This window comes from Eubalaena glacialis, chromosome 10 (genome assembly GCF_028564815.1).
Source record: "Eubalaena glacialis isolate mEubGla1 chromosome 10, mEubGla1.1.hap2.+ XY, whole genome shotgun sequence".
In the NCBI taxonomy this organism is placed as follows: domain Eukaryota; kingdom Metazoa; phylum Chordata; class Mammalia; order Artiodactyla; family Balaenidae; genus Eubalaena; species Eubalaena glacialis.
Genome location: NC_083725.1, coordinates 113,079,254 through 113,092,859, shown reverse-complemented (window position 1 = coordinate 113,092,859; position 13,606 = coordinate 113,079,254).

The window sequence follows — 13,606 nt, the reverse complement described above, 5'->3', positions numbered from 1 at the left end:
CACTGAAATCCTTCCTCTGCCCGAGATGTTTCGCAGACTTGCTAGTTATTCTCTTCCTTTTAATTGTCTCTCCCCGTAACGTTTGGTAAAGAACAGAAAGATAACCTCTGTAATTGGTCTGGTTCTGTGCCTGGGGTGCACTGAAGAGTCTGAAAGCCCTCCTCTGAGCCTAAGGATCTCAGCTCTAAATGCCTTCAACCACAAGTGACCTAATTTTTTTGTGACACTTTTCCTCCTCCCTGCCCCAGAGCCTGAAAGGCTTTGACCCCCCCCTAGATGATTGATTGTATTCCCCCGGAGCTGCCCTAGATTACTGTTACCATAGTGACCTTCAAATAGAAGTTTGCATTTCTATCCAGTAAAACAACTGCGAGATACTAGATTAGTGACATGAACCAAAGGATACATTATTCTGTTATGTAAAATAGCGGCAAAAACTCACGGGGCCTGAAGCTTTGAATTAGGAGAAGAAATAAGCAGCGGGCATTGTGCAGGGAGAACTCAGTCCTTTTCTAATAGTCCTGCCTTTTCTCCGAGACCACGGAGATGCGGGCCAGAAGGCATCAGCAAACCAAGTTATATTATTGACTTTCTGACCACTCTGGCTAACATAGCCCCACATCTGGCAATTGTTATTTATGAAATTTCCCCTAGACAGCTATTAAGCTATGAAAGTTCTCTCAACACTGGACTATTGTACACGAAAGGCACTCTAGAAACATCTTCCTATCTCTTCTCTGGGTAGTCGAATGTGTGTGTCATATTCAAGTTGTGTTAACTGCAGCTACTTTGAATCCCAGCCTACATTACTCTATCACTGGGGTACCTCTTAGGGACCCAGTTTGACAGCGCAAGCCAGGAGATGCAGATAAATTCAACATCAGCCTAAGGTCAAGGCCATGGAAAGGAAGCCTCCTTCAGCCATAAATATGCTATACCATAATCTTGACTAGGAAACCTTCAGTTCATCCTGCTATAATTGTAATTCACCTAAATTCACTTTTTGAGAAAAGAAGTTAAGGTTTCAGTATGATAGGACAACCTAACTCTCTAGTTGCTTTTCTTCCCCTTACATGGAAGGCTGACTGTTCAAATAGTGAGTACTTTTGGCTCAAAATGTGGCATGGATCAAAGCATAACTTTATATGGGTCAGTAAGACCCAGTCATACATGTAATGATTTCTTAAACTGGCCTCCCCAGGAAGATAAGCTGGCTGTGTCAATAAAAGTCTCAAGAGGTCTTAGAAGGAAACAAGGCACTGAGACAAATATGGGTCCATTTCTCTTCTGCTGTGTCAGCTTTGAAAGAGAGGGACAGATAAGCAATTGCTTCTGCTCTGCTGGACAGGGTGGGGGAATTTCGTGAAAGATGTGAGCACTGGTCATGTCCTGGGGCTGAACAGTCAACATTAAATCCATCATGGGGGATGGTGCCCCTAATCCTGAACCCTGACCCTGGGCCCCTCCCCGTGATGGGAAGGGTGACAGCCATATAACTGAGCCATGGTCTCAGATTTTATTGAGCATGAGAATCACTTGGAGATGAAGTACAGATTGCTGGGCCCCACTCCAGCATTTCTGACTCAGTAGGTCTAGGGGTGGGAGACCCAAGAATTTGCATTTCTAATGAGTTCTTAGGTGATGCTGCTGTTGGTCGTCTGGGGACCACTCGTTGAGAACCACTTATCTAGAAGGAGCTATTGAGATCTTGTCCTTTGAAAACTCATCCAAACTGACGTTTGTGACAGCCTTCTTCATGCGATCTAGAGTAGGGGATTAGGAGGTTGGGAAATTCGTGCCATTTTTGGTTTTCCTTTTTTTCATTCAAGTGTTGCATGAATGATGAATGAGCTTTTGTTTCTTAAGTGCCCAGTGTTAGAGTGCTCAGTTCAGTTAACCTGGGAGGGTAGGCTGGGGGGAATTGAACTAGGCTGGGAACGATTAAAATGAGGCCCCCAAAATAAACTTGCAGCACTGATAGCAGTTCTCAGTGAAGAGGCAGCTATTCCAAGAGGTGTCTATCGGCTAAGCTTCCTGCCATAGCACCACCCACATCTTTTCCACGGAAATTCCCAGCGCTGACTATAGTCCTTTGGTGGGCTTTTCTGTCCACAGACTAAGTGATGAGCATCTTACGGGCAGGAACCTTGACAGTTCTATTTGCAACACAAGGCCAGACCAGTGCCTGGCTCTCTGAAGATTTTCATAAATGTTTGCTGGATAAAGAACAAATGGTTCAGAAACTCAAAAAAGCAAATTCCCAGAAGTCTGGGGCAATAGCTCTTGGAAAGAATGAAACTGGAGTGGTCTGGATATTTGTGAGCTGATCAGTGAGCATAACTTATTGCTATGGGAGAAAAACACTGGATTTCAGATAGAGGTGCCTGGAATCCATTTTCCTGGCAGAGTCACATTGGTGCCTCGTTGAGGGCTGTGGCTTAGAGGTAGTAACAGCCCCATGATGGGCACCATCTGTGCTGTTGAGTTCAGTGCTTTATGCCCTGGGCCTGGCACAGAGCCTGGTACACAGTAACTGCTCAAAATGGTTTTTTTTTAACTTTAAAAAAAATTTATTTAATTTATTTTTTTATTTTTGGCTGTGTTGAGTCTTCGTTGCTGTGCGTGGGTTTTCTCTAGTTGCAGCGAGTGGGGGCTACTCTTCGTTGCGACGTGCGGGCTTCTCATTGCGGTAGCTTCTCTTGTTGTGGAGCACAGGCTCTAGGTGCACAGGCTTCAGTAGCTATGGCTCGCGGATTCTAGAGCGCAGGCTCAGTAGTTGTGGCGCACGGGCTTAATTGCTCCGCGGCCTGTGGGATCTTCCGGGACCAGGGCTCAAACCTGCGTCCCCTGCATTGGCAGGCGTATTCTTAACCACTGCGCCACCAAGGAAGCCCTCAAAATGCTTATTGAATAAAAAATGGACCAACTTCATTCAGATGGGGGGGCTTCAGCGTCGGACAGGGGTTGGGCTGAGGTTTGGGGGTCCTGAGGATACTGATGGATAGTAATTATAATTCAAAGCTCAACATCTGAATAAGAGAACATACTTATTTTACTTGCATAAGGAAAGATCCTTCTCTAGATTAATCAACGCTATGAAGTCTAAGCTGGATACATTTTCAGCTGAAAAATACATTTTCAGGTAAGGGGTGTATTTGCTATAGACAAAGCATGGCAAAGTACAAAGGACAAAATAAAAATGGCTATAATTCTGCCACTTGGAGATACTCACAGTTAAATTTTTTGGTATATTTCTCCCTTTCACTATTAGGATGCTCTATTTCTTACTTTTTCACCCCAGGTAGCATTATTTGTGAGCATTTCCATGCGATTAAATGTTTTCCATGTTGTACTATTAGAAATAATACTTCAGGGAACATTTTTATACATAAGTCCTTATTTGCATTTTTTGATTAATCCTCTAAGAAAAATCCATAAAGTAGATTTTTTAGGTCAAAGGTTATGATACATGTTGGAGGTGGAGCAGGAAATAAGTTATGTTTCAAGAGTATCGATGAATTATGACTTTCCTCCTACCAAGAGTTCACAAAAAGTATGAGAATTGTTTCTAAAATAGTTTCGGAGAGCCACAGATTTTAAATGGAGTTGATCGCTGTGTTACTGCCTTGGACAGGATTCCAGTCATCAGTGCCTTTGAAATGTTTCCCTGCATAATAAGCACGTAGCATGCAAATTTCTAAATCCAGAAAGGAAAGAGCAAATAAATAAGCTTCTAAAATGTAAGGCCCTTTAACAAACCGAGTAAGCTACACAATGCTTACTGGAATTAGGCTACTCTGCAAGGCAGGCTGGGTAAATTCTCAAGATGACAGGCCACTAAACTGTTTTTCTAGGGACAATAAGGGACCCTGCTTGGCACCCGTTTTGGGAGAAGTGGAGAAAGCACATAGGCAGCCAGCCAAAAGCTTTAGTGCCTCGTTGGAAATCATCTGGGGTCCGGTGGGCATCTGTCTTTGGACTGTTTTGTTCACTGTTTGTCCCTGTGCCTGGCAAGGAGCCACAACACCACACACTAGGCTTCACAACCACACACTCTCCCCTGAATATGTTTCCCTAATTCCACTGGGCACAACCTGATGTAGCATTGTCTGTGCTGGGAGGTGCTTAGAGGAATATGAAAGCTCTCAAAAATCCAAGGTGACTGTAGGGAGATTATCAACTAGCTGTAGACAGCGGACAGGTTGTATTAGTCAAAGTTTCTGGTTGCATACATTGATACCCATCTGTCTAGATGAAGTTTGTGAAATAAAAAATAATATATATATGTGTTCCTGACACAGAGCTCCTAAAACCCTTGTAAATCCCTAAGTGATGAGAACACGAGGAGCATCTTTTGTTCTAATGAGGTGACTCTAGGTGGGCTCCTGGGTGAACCCTGGATGGGGGCTGGTCACCAGAAAGACCAAGCCGTGATTTGAAGTGTGGAATTTTCAGCCCCATCCATCATCCTCCAGAGAGGGGAGAGGGGTTGGAAATGGAGTTAATAATTGATCATGCCTACGAGAGGAAACCTCCATAAAATCCCAATAGTATAGGGTTCAGTGAGCTTTCAAGTTGGTGAATACATCCACATACTGGGAGGGTGGCGCACCCCAACTCCACAAGGACAGAAGCTCCTGAACTTGGGACCCCGCCCCCCCAGACCTCGCCCTATGTACTCTTCATCTGTCTCTTCATCTATATCCTTTATCATATCCTCTAATAAACTGGTAAATATATTTTCCTGCGTTCTATGAGCCACTCTAGCAAAGTAATTGAACCTTATGGCGGCGGGGGTGGGGAAGGGTGTGTGGATCATGGGAACCCCTGATTTGTCCCCACGTTTGACAGAAGTTGTGGGTAACCTGGGGTCCTACACCTGCGATTGGCATTGGAAGTGGGGTGGGAGCAGTCTTGTGGGACTGAGCCCTTAACCTGTGGCATAGTGTCAGAGCTGAATTAAATTGTAGGACACCCAGCTGGTGTTGTGGAGAATTGCTTGGGACAGGGACCACCCCTCTACACATCTGGTATAGAAGTATTGTGAATGTGGTAATAGTATGAGAGCAAAGGAGACATACAGGAGCAAAGGACAGAAGGAGACATACAGAGCAAAGACTTGTAGGTTTCTCCAATACAAAGGTGCAAAAGGATTTATTAGAGAATATTAAGAACCTCTGGGATGCTCTAAATCCACGCAGATGGGAAAAATAACCAACCACGCGATGGGACTTACTCTAGGCTCCAGAGAATATACCTTCACCACCTCACTAGGCACCCTCATTAGTCACGTTCCCTTGGGACTGGACACCTGTCTCTCCAGCTCTGCTTCCCCTGGCCACCAGGGACCTTGGCTACTTGACTACCAGGAGCACATTCCCCCCTGCCACTCCTTCACCTTGCTCATTTGTGAAGCCACAACTCATGTGGATGCATCTGGTTGGTGGAACCCAGGTCATGGGCCCCCACCTTAGCTGCAAGGAAGTCTAGGAATGCCCATTGTGGAGTTTCTACTGTGGGAAGGCATGCTTCATATAAAAATATTGCCAAAATGTAGGGAGAATCTTGAAAAGATTGGGTGGCTGCAAATGACAAATATCCATTATCCAATGAATGAAAACTACTGGGGCAAAAAAGAGCAACACAGTCAAAGATTTTGTGGCATAAATTATTTGGGTATTAGAGGATTTCAGAGAAAGGAAAGGAACTTGTGAGCCGTGGTTTGGCACAGACAATCTTGAATTTGGTACAAAGGAAATAAAGGATTTGAATTGGAAGAGGAAACGGAAACAGAGGGCATTTCAGGTGGGAAATTCAGCTTGGGCAAAGGCATGGAGAAGGAGGCGGCTGTATAATTTGTTGTCCAAACCAGCACACTTGAGGGTAAAAGTGTAACCGAGCAGGACCCTATGAGACCTTCCCAGGTCAGATCCCCCCATGTTCTGTGCCTGCCTCTTGTTTTCATAAAAACTTTAGATTCCTAGGTCTTCCTGAGTTCCAAAGAATAAATGTAATCAAAGTGTGAAAATGCAGAAACAAAGGAAAACAGTGAAGCAAGACAAAAATTAATAGTTTAGCCATTAAACAAAGTCAAGGACCTTTAGTTCCTCCTCAAGGGCTAAGATAATATTCTGAGCCATGTCCTTTGAGCTGTTTTGCAGATACTGAAACCCCCGCCAGGTGGAAGAAGTTAACTGTATGCTGACCACGAACACGTGGACCCCAGACTGGTTGGAACCAGAAGGTTGATGACGTTGACTCCTGATTGCCTCACCACCAACCAATCAGAAGAATGTCCATGAGCTGATTGTGTACCCTGCAACCCTCTGCCTCACCCAGTCTTTAAAAACCTTTCTCTGAAAGCCATCGGATAGTTCAGGCCTTTTGAGCGTTAGCTGCCTGGACTCCTTGCTTGGCACCCTGCAATAAACCTTACACTTTCCTTCACCACAACCCAGTGTCAGTAGATTGGCTTTACTGCAAGTGGGTGAGTGGGCCCAAGTTTTGTTTGCTAGCAAAATGAAGCACTCTCAAAAATTATACTGGGACAATAGGCATCAACTGGGATTCGAGCCAGGAAAACTGGGGTTGACCCCTTATGGATAGGAGAATGCCTAAACTTCTTAACATATCCACAAGTAGTTGAACATATTACATCACTCTTGGGAATTCCCTCCTCTCCAGGCTTAACTTCATTCTGTACTTTAAAACCCAGTTTAAATCAACCCCCTCTGTGAAGCCTTCCCCCTCACCCCTCACCCCCCTGCAGCATCAGTCACTCCCTCACTGTATGAGTTTCCTATTGCTGCTGTAACAAATTATCACAAATTTCATGGCTTAAAATGACACAAATTTATTATCTTACAATTCTGGTGGTCAGAAGTCCAAGATGGGCTGCAGGATTGTGTCCTTACTGGAGGCTCCAGAAAAGAATACATTTCCTTGCCTTTTCTAGCTCCTAGAGGCCACCTTTATTCCTTGACTCATGGCCTCTTCCTCCATTTTCAAAGCCAACAGCCTAGTATCTTTAAATCTCTCTGTCTCTCTCTGTCTCTGTCTCTCTCTCCCTCTCTCACTTCTGCTTCTGTTGTCACTTTACCTTCTCTCTTTACCGCCGTTGTCACGTTGCCTGCTTGACCCTGACCCACCTGCCTCCTTCTTATAAAGTCCCTTGTGATTAAATTGGCCCCTCTTGGACAATCCAGGATAATCTCTCCTTCTCAAAGTCCTTAATCTCTGTCTCTCACATGCACAGCTTTGAATATGATTATTTTATAGCTCACGTTGGTTGTGTGCCTGTTCCATCAGAACAGAGCTTATGATCGCTTGGGTTCAGCTAGATGTAGTGACCTGAATCCTTCCCTGTACCTAACCTGAACTCAAACCCAACCAAGTACTGTTCTCCCTGACTTGTCTGGAATTTAGCTATCTGGCAGAGGGCTGGGGAAGGTGGCTGATGGTCCCAGGGATTAGTGTTTGGTTTCCATTTGATCCTACCATCTCAGCCCCATGCCTTTACTTAGTTTTCTGATGGACCTCATGTCCCCAGTTTCAGTCCAAACTCTCTTATACTCATTCTTTTTTTTTTTTCTCACATCTTTATTGGAGTATAAATGCTATACAGGGGCTTCCCTGGTGGCGCAGTGGTTGGGAGTCCACCTGCCGACGCAGGGGACATGGATTCGAGCCCTGGTCTGGGACGATCCCACATGCCGCGGAGCAACTAAGCCCGTGCGCCACAACTACTGAGCCTGCGCTCTGGAGCCCACGAGCCACAACTACTGAGCCTGAGTGCCACAACTACTGAAGCCCACGCACCTAGAGCCCGTGCTCTGCAACGGGAGAGGCCACCCAATGAGAAGCCTGCGCACTGCAGCGAGGGGTGGCCCCTGCTCGCCACAACTAGAGAAAAGCCTGCGCACAGCAACGAAGACCCAAGGCAGCCAAAAATAAAAATAAATAAAATTAATTAATTAAAAAAAATGCTATACAATGTTGTGTTAGTTTCTGCTGTACAACAAAGTGAATCAGCTATATGTATACATATATCCCCCTATCCCCTCCCTCTTGCGTCTCCCTCCCACCCTCCCTATCCCACCCCTCTAGGTGGTCACAAAGCACCGAGCTGATCTCCCTGTGCTATGCAGCTGCTTCCCACTAGCTATCTATTTTACATTTGGTGGTGTATATATGTCAGTGCTACTCTCTCACTTCATCCCAGCTTCCCCCTCCCCTCCATGCCCTTAAGTCTGTTCTCTACATCTGTGTCTTAATTCCTGCCCTGCCAATAGGTTCATCCATACCATTTTTTAAAATTCCATATATATGCTTTAGCATACGGTATTTGTTTTTCTCTTTCTCACTTACTTCACTCTGTATGACAGATTCTAGGTCCATCCACCTCATTACAAATAACTCAATTTTGTTCCTTTTTATGGCTGAGTAATATTCCATTGTATATATGTGCCACATCTTCTTTATCCATTCATCTGTCGATGGACATTTAGGTTGGTTCCATGTCCTGGCTATTGTAAATAGAGCTGCAGTGAACATTGTGGTACATGACTCTTTTTGAATTATGGTTTTCTCAGGGTATATGCCCAGTAGTGGGATTGCTGGGTCATATGGTAGTTTTATTTTTAGTTTTTTAAGGAACCTCCATACTGTTCTCCATAGTGGCTGTATCAATTTACATTCCCACCAACAGTGTAGGAGGGTTCCCTTTTCTCCACACCCTCTCTAGCATTTATTGTTTGTAGATTTTTTGATGATGGCCATTCTGACTGGTGTGAGGTGATATCGTATTATAGTTTTGATTTACATTTCTCTAATAATTAACGATGTTGAACATCTTTTCATGTGCCCCTTGGCCATCTGTATGTCTTTGGAGAAATGTCTATTTAGGTCTTCTGCCCATTTTTTGATTGGGTTGTTTGTTTCTATGATACTAAGCTGCATGAGCTGTTTGTAAATTTTGGAGATTAATCCCTTGTCAGTCTCATCGTTTGCAAATATTTTCTCCCATTCTGTGGGTTGTCTTTTTGGTTTGTTTATGGTTTCCTTTGCTGTGCAAAAGCTTCTGAGTTTAATTAGGTCCAATTTGTTTATTTTTGTTTTTATTTCCATTACTCTGGGAGACGGATCGAAAAAGATATTGCTGCAATTTATGTCAGAGAGTGTTCTGCCTATGTTTTCCTCTAAGAGTTTTATAGTGTCCAGTCTTACATTTAGGTCTTTAATCCATTTTGAGTTTATTTTTGTGTATGGTGTTAAAGAGTGTTCTAATTTCATTTTTTTACATGTAGCTGTCCAGTTTTCCCAGCACCATTTATTGAAGAGACTGTCTTCCCTCCATTGTATAGTCTTGCCTCCTTTATCATAGGTTAAGTGTTTTGACTATAGATTGACTCTGAAAGTTGGAGATCAATAGCTCGTGTTTGCATTACTGTCCTTCCATCTCCAAGTCTTGGGCTCTCTCTGTCCTAAATGATTCAGCACCTCCTTCCATTCTAATACTGTAACTCAAATATTTTAGGAAAGAACTAAGATGTAAATCATAAATAAAATCCTGTTTGTTCTATTAATGTATTACTAACCCTATGCTTTATTTATTTTTTTTTTTTTAATTTTTAAAATTTTATTTATTTATTTATTTATTTTTGGCTGTGTTGGGTCTTCGTTCCTGTGTGAGGGCTTTCTCTAGTTGTGGCGAGCGGGGGCCACTCTTCATCGCAGTGCACGGGCCTCTCACTGTTGTGGCCTCTCTTGTTGCGGAGCACAGGCTACAGACACGCAGGCTCAGTAGTTGTGGCTCACGGGCCTAGTCGCTCCGTGGCATGTGGGATCTTCCCAGACCAGGGCTCGAACCCGTGTCCCCTGCATTAGCAGGCAGATTCTCAACCACTGCGCCACCAGGGAAGCCCAACCCTATGCTTTAAATTTGTCAATATCAATATCTTTTTATCTATCATCTTCTCATCCTAGACTGTAGTTCTCCTGGGGCAGCAATTGTGTCTGGCACCCCCTCCCTCTTTGTCACAGGCTTTTTGCCAAGCAGTTTATTAATAACGTTTGTGCCATGGCTGATAAAGGAGGATGAGGAGCATGGTGATAGCAGGGTTTGAATCTCAGCCCTTTTCTAATGGGATAAATGAGACACTCCTTTGGCTGGGAACTTACAGACTAGGCTGAAGGGACTTCTTTCAGAGAGGCATCATTTCTTACTGCCCTTCCCAGGGGTAGATGAAATTAAGCGGGTGTCCTCCAGGCCAGCTTCTGCCATCCACTCCAGTCCAGAGGTACAGGACGCGGTTACAGCTCTCTGGCCACAATCCGGCACTGTTCCCTTAAGGATCCCCTGGTAGAGGACTTGCGATTATAAGGTTGGCCACTGGTGGGAGCTTTCTCCATCCGCAGCCACTCTGATACAGATAAGATCACGCTCTGTGTAGAGTTCTGTAACTTCCTCTTCTCACTCAGTAATGCATCTTGGACCCCATTCTGTGTCAGTGCGTGTATAGCAATTGGTGGTTATTTAGATTGTTTACAACTCTTGGCAACTGTAAACATAATTGAGATGATCATTATGGTCCCTACATTGCTTGGATTGGAGCTGCTTATAACCCACTCTTCACCTGCCTGTAGGAGAGAGGTTGTCCCCTTCTCACAAGGAGAACTGGCTGTGAAATTGGGCAGTGGATTATGGGGTATGTGAAGCTATGCACCCCCTCCTTGGCTCCCTCAGGATCTGGCTGCTTGCAGGCTACTCATCTCTGCTCCTTTCCTGTCCCAGAGGGTATTCTGGGGTATAATTGTCTGCACTTCTTATAACACTCTGGAATGTAGGTAAGGGTGTTATCATTCCCATTTCCCCCCATTTGTACATAACTGCTCTGCTTCTGCTTCCATGATATCTTTTTTTGTTTGTTTTTTTGCTTGTTTTATTTTTTCTTTGCTTTCTTTCTCTCTTTAAATTTTTTTTTATTACTTTTTGTCGTTGTTTTCTTTTTCTTTTTTTCTTTTTTGCCTCTGCCATGTCTTTCAGCTCACTGGGGCAGGCCGGGGGTGGTGCCAGTAGATGGTAGCTGTTCACCTGAGCTTCGGTATGAAAGCTAAGAATAGATTTTACATTTTTTTAAATGATTGAAAAAATCAAAGGAGGAATAATATTATTCATTTATTTATCTTGGAAAACTATTTTTTTATTGAAGTATATCTGACATATAACATTGTGTAAATTTAAGGTGTACCACAGGTTAATTTGATACATTTATATATTGTAATATGATCGCCAGTGTAGCAATAATTAGCATGTCTGTCATATAATATAATTACCATTTCTTTTTAGTGGTTGGAACGGTTAAGTTCTAGTCTCTTAGCAGGTCTGATGATTATAATATAATATTGTTGTCTATATTCATTATACTGTGCATTAGATCTCTAGGGCTTATTTACTACTTGTTGCAAGTTTGTGTCCTTAAACAACATCTGTCTTATATCCCCACCCCCCATCCCCTGGTAGCCACCATTTTACTTTCTGTTTCTACACGTTTGGCTTTTTTAGATTTAGCATATGAGGATATCATACAGTATTTGTTTTTCTCTGTCTGACTTATCTCACTTAGCATAATGTCTCAAGCTCCATTCATGTCGCAAATGGCAGGATGTCCTTTCTCATGACTGAATAATATTCCGTGGTATATAAATATATACCACATCTTCTTTTATCCATTCGTCCACTGATGGGCACTTAGGTTGTTTCCATATCTTGGCTCTTGTGAATAATGCTGCAATGAACCATGGGAGTGCAAACATTTCCAAAAGAAGAATAATACATTGTGACACTTGGAGATTATGTGAAAATCCAATTTCAGTGTCCATAAATAAAGATTTATTGGGAGACGACCATGCTCATTTGTTACAGACTGTTTTCATGTTACAATGGCCGAGTCGAGTAGTTGCAGCAGAGACCTGTGTGTCCCATCAAGCCTAGAATATTTACTACCTGGCCCCTTACGGAAAAAGTTTGCTGACCCTGAGGCAGACGACTGACACCTTTTAATTTCTTCTATGCTTATTATCCTATTCAGAAATATAGTAAGAGTAAGAGAGGAGGATTTTCTCCTTTGCCATGTTGAGCAGGCAGTGATGATGGCATAGCCAATGAGAGATGGTATGTAGATAGCAAATATCTCAATGAGATTGTCATTAGATTCCCATTAATGTAGAGCAGGAAAATCTTAAAATGAAGCCTGAGTTTTCCATTCCTGTGCATTACAAGGTCAAGGGCCCACATTGAAATCCCGTAGTGTGTGTCTGCTTAGGGCAATCCTGGCAACCTTGCTTGTTTCTTCTGAGCTGGACTCTTGTCCTCCCTCTGCTCAAATAAATCCAGACAATTCTCTTCCAGGAGCCACTTCAGGATATGTTCCTTACCATCGATCAATGGAAAGAAATGATGTATGTGAAAGTATTGTGTGAAATGTGGACTAGAATAAAATGTTGACTATTATTTTATACAAATGCGATTGTCTGGGTTTGTTTGGTTTGCTTGATCAACCCTGGCACAGCCTTTCCTGCTGCTTGCTGAAGGACTATTTCTGGTTATCCTGGGTTTCGTCTCTGCTGCTGATGTTGGGTTCCGTCCTTTGGATGGAGAAGAGGATGCCTGCAGACCCAGAGCTGCTGTTTATAATCAACACTACTGTTGTTTTATTTTTGTTAACAGAGCTCACCCTCTTTGTCTGATGGAACTCAGCTACCTTCCATCAATGTACAATGACCAAGGACATTGTTATGCCTTTGGGAAAGGGTTGATAGGGGGATGCAACAGCAACTAGGGTGTCAACGACAAAGTCCCAGGTTCCCATCCTCCTATATCCAGGCTAACTGCCAAGCCTCCGGGTAAATGTCTAAGTGTCCTAGACAAGGCATCCTGTATTTCCCTTTTGCTTTTGGATTCTGTCATCGCTGCTCCAGGCAATTCTGTTAATCATTCCCTTTGTCAAGTTTACCCAGGGTTAAGCAGATCCCATGAGCAGATTCCCTTAAACTCACACGCCCCTGACTTGTAAGCCAGAACCATCAACTTTCAGGGGGAACTGTGAGGGCTGGAGATGCCTCAAACCAGCGGACACTCTCCATAGCTGTATGGTCCAGTGGGAGTTTAACACTGGCCTATTTTATGCTTGGGCAATGAGACTTTGTGCCCAAATTCATAATTTTATATTATCCCTATGTCCATCATTGTGGGGGGACCCAGAAGTTATAATGACAATCTCTAAAGGCAACGCCTTGATAAAGTCCAGAGAATTTGCCAACGATGTTCTCTCCTTCTGCCCCATTCCATCACCCACTCCCTCCTCCACCCACTCCATTCCAGCCACTGCCACCGTAGACCACTGGAACTCTTCTCTCCAAGGTCGACAGTGTCCACTCAACCACTAAGTTTAAAAGACAGTTTTTCATTCTTACCTTGCATTTCATATCTGCCCTCAAAACCCCCTCTTCCTTACCTCCTGTGATCTTGCACCCGGGAGGATTAGAACACCCATCTCCAGATGCTGCAGGGTCAGTGTTAGGTGTGACACTCACTCTGGAATTCTGG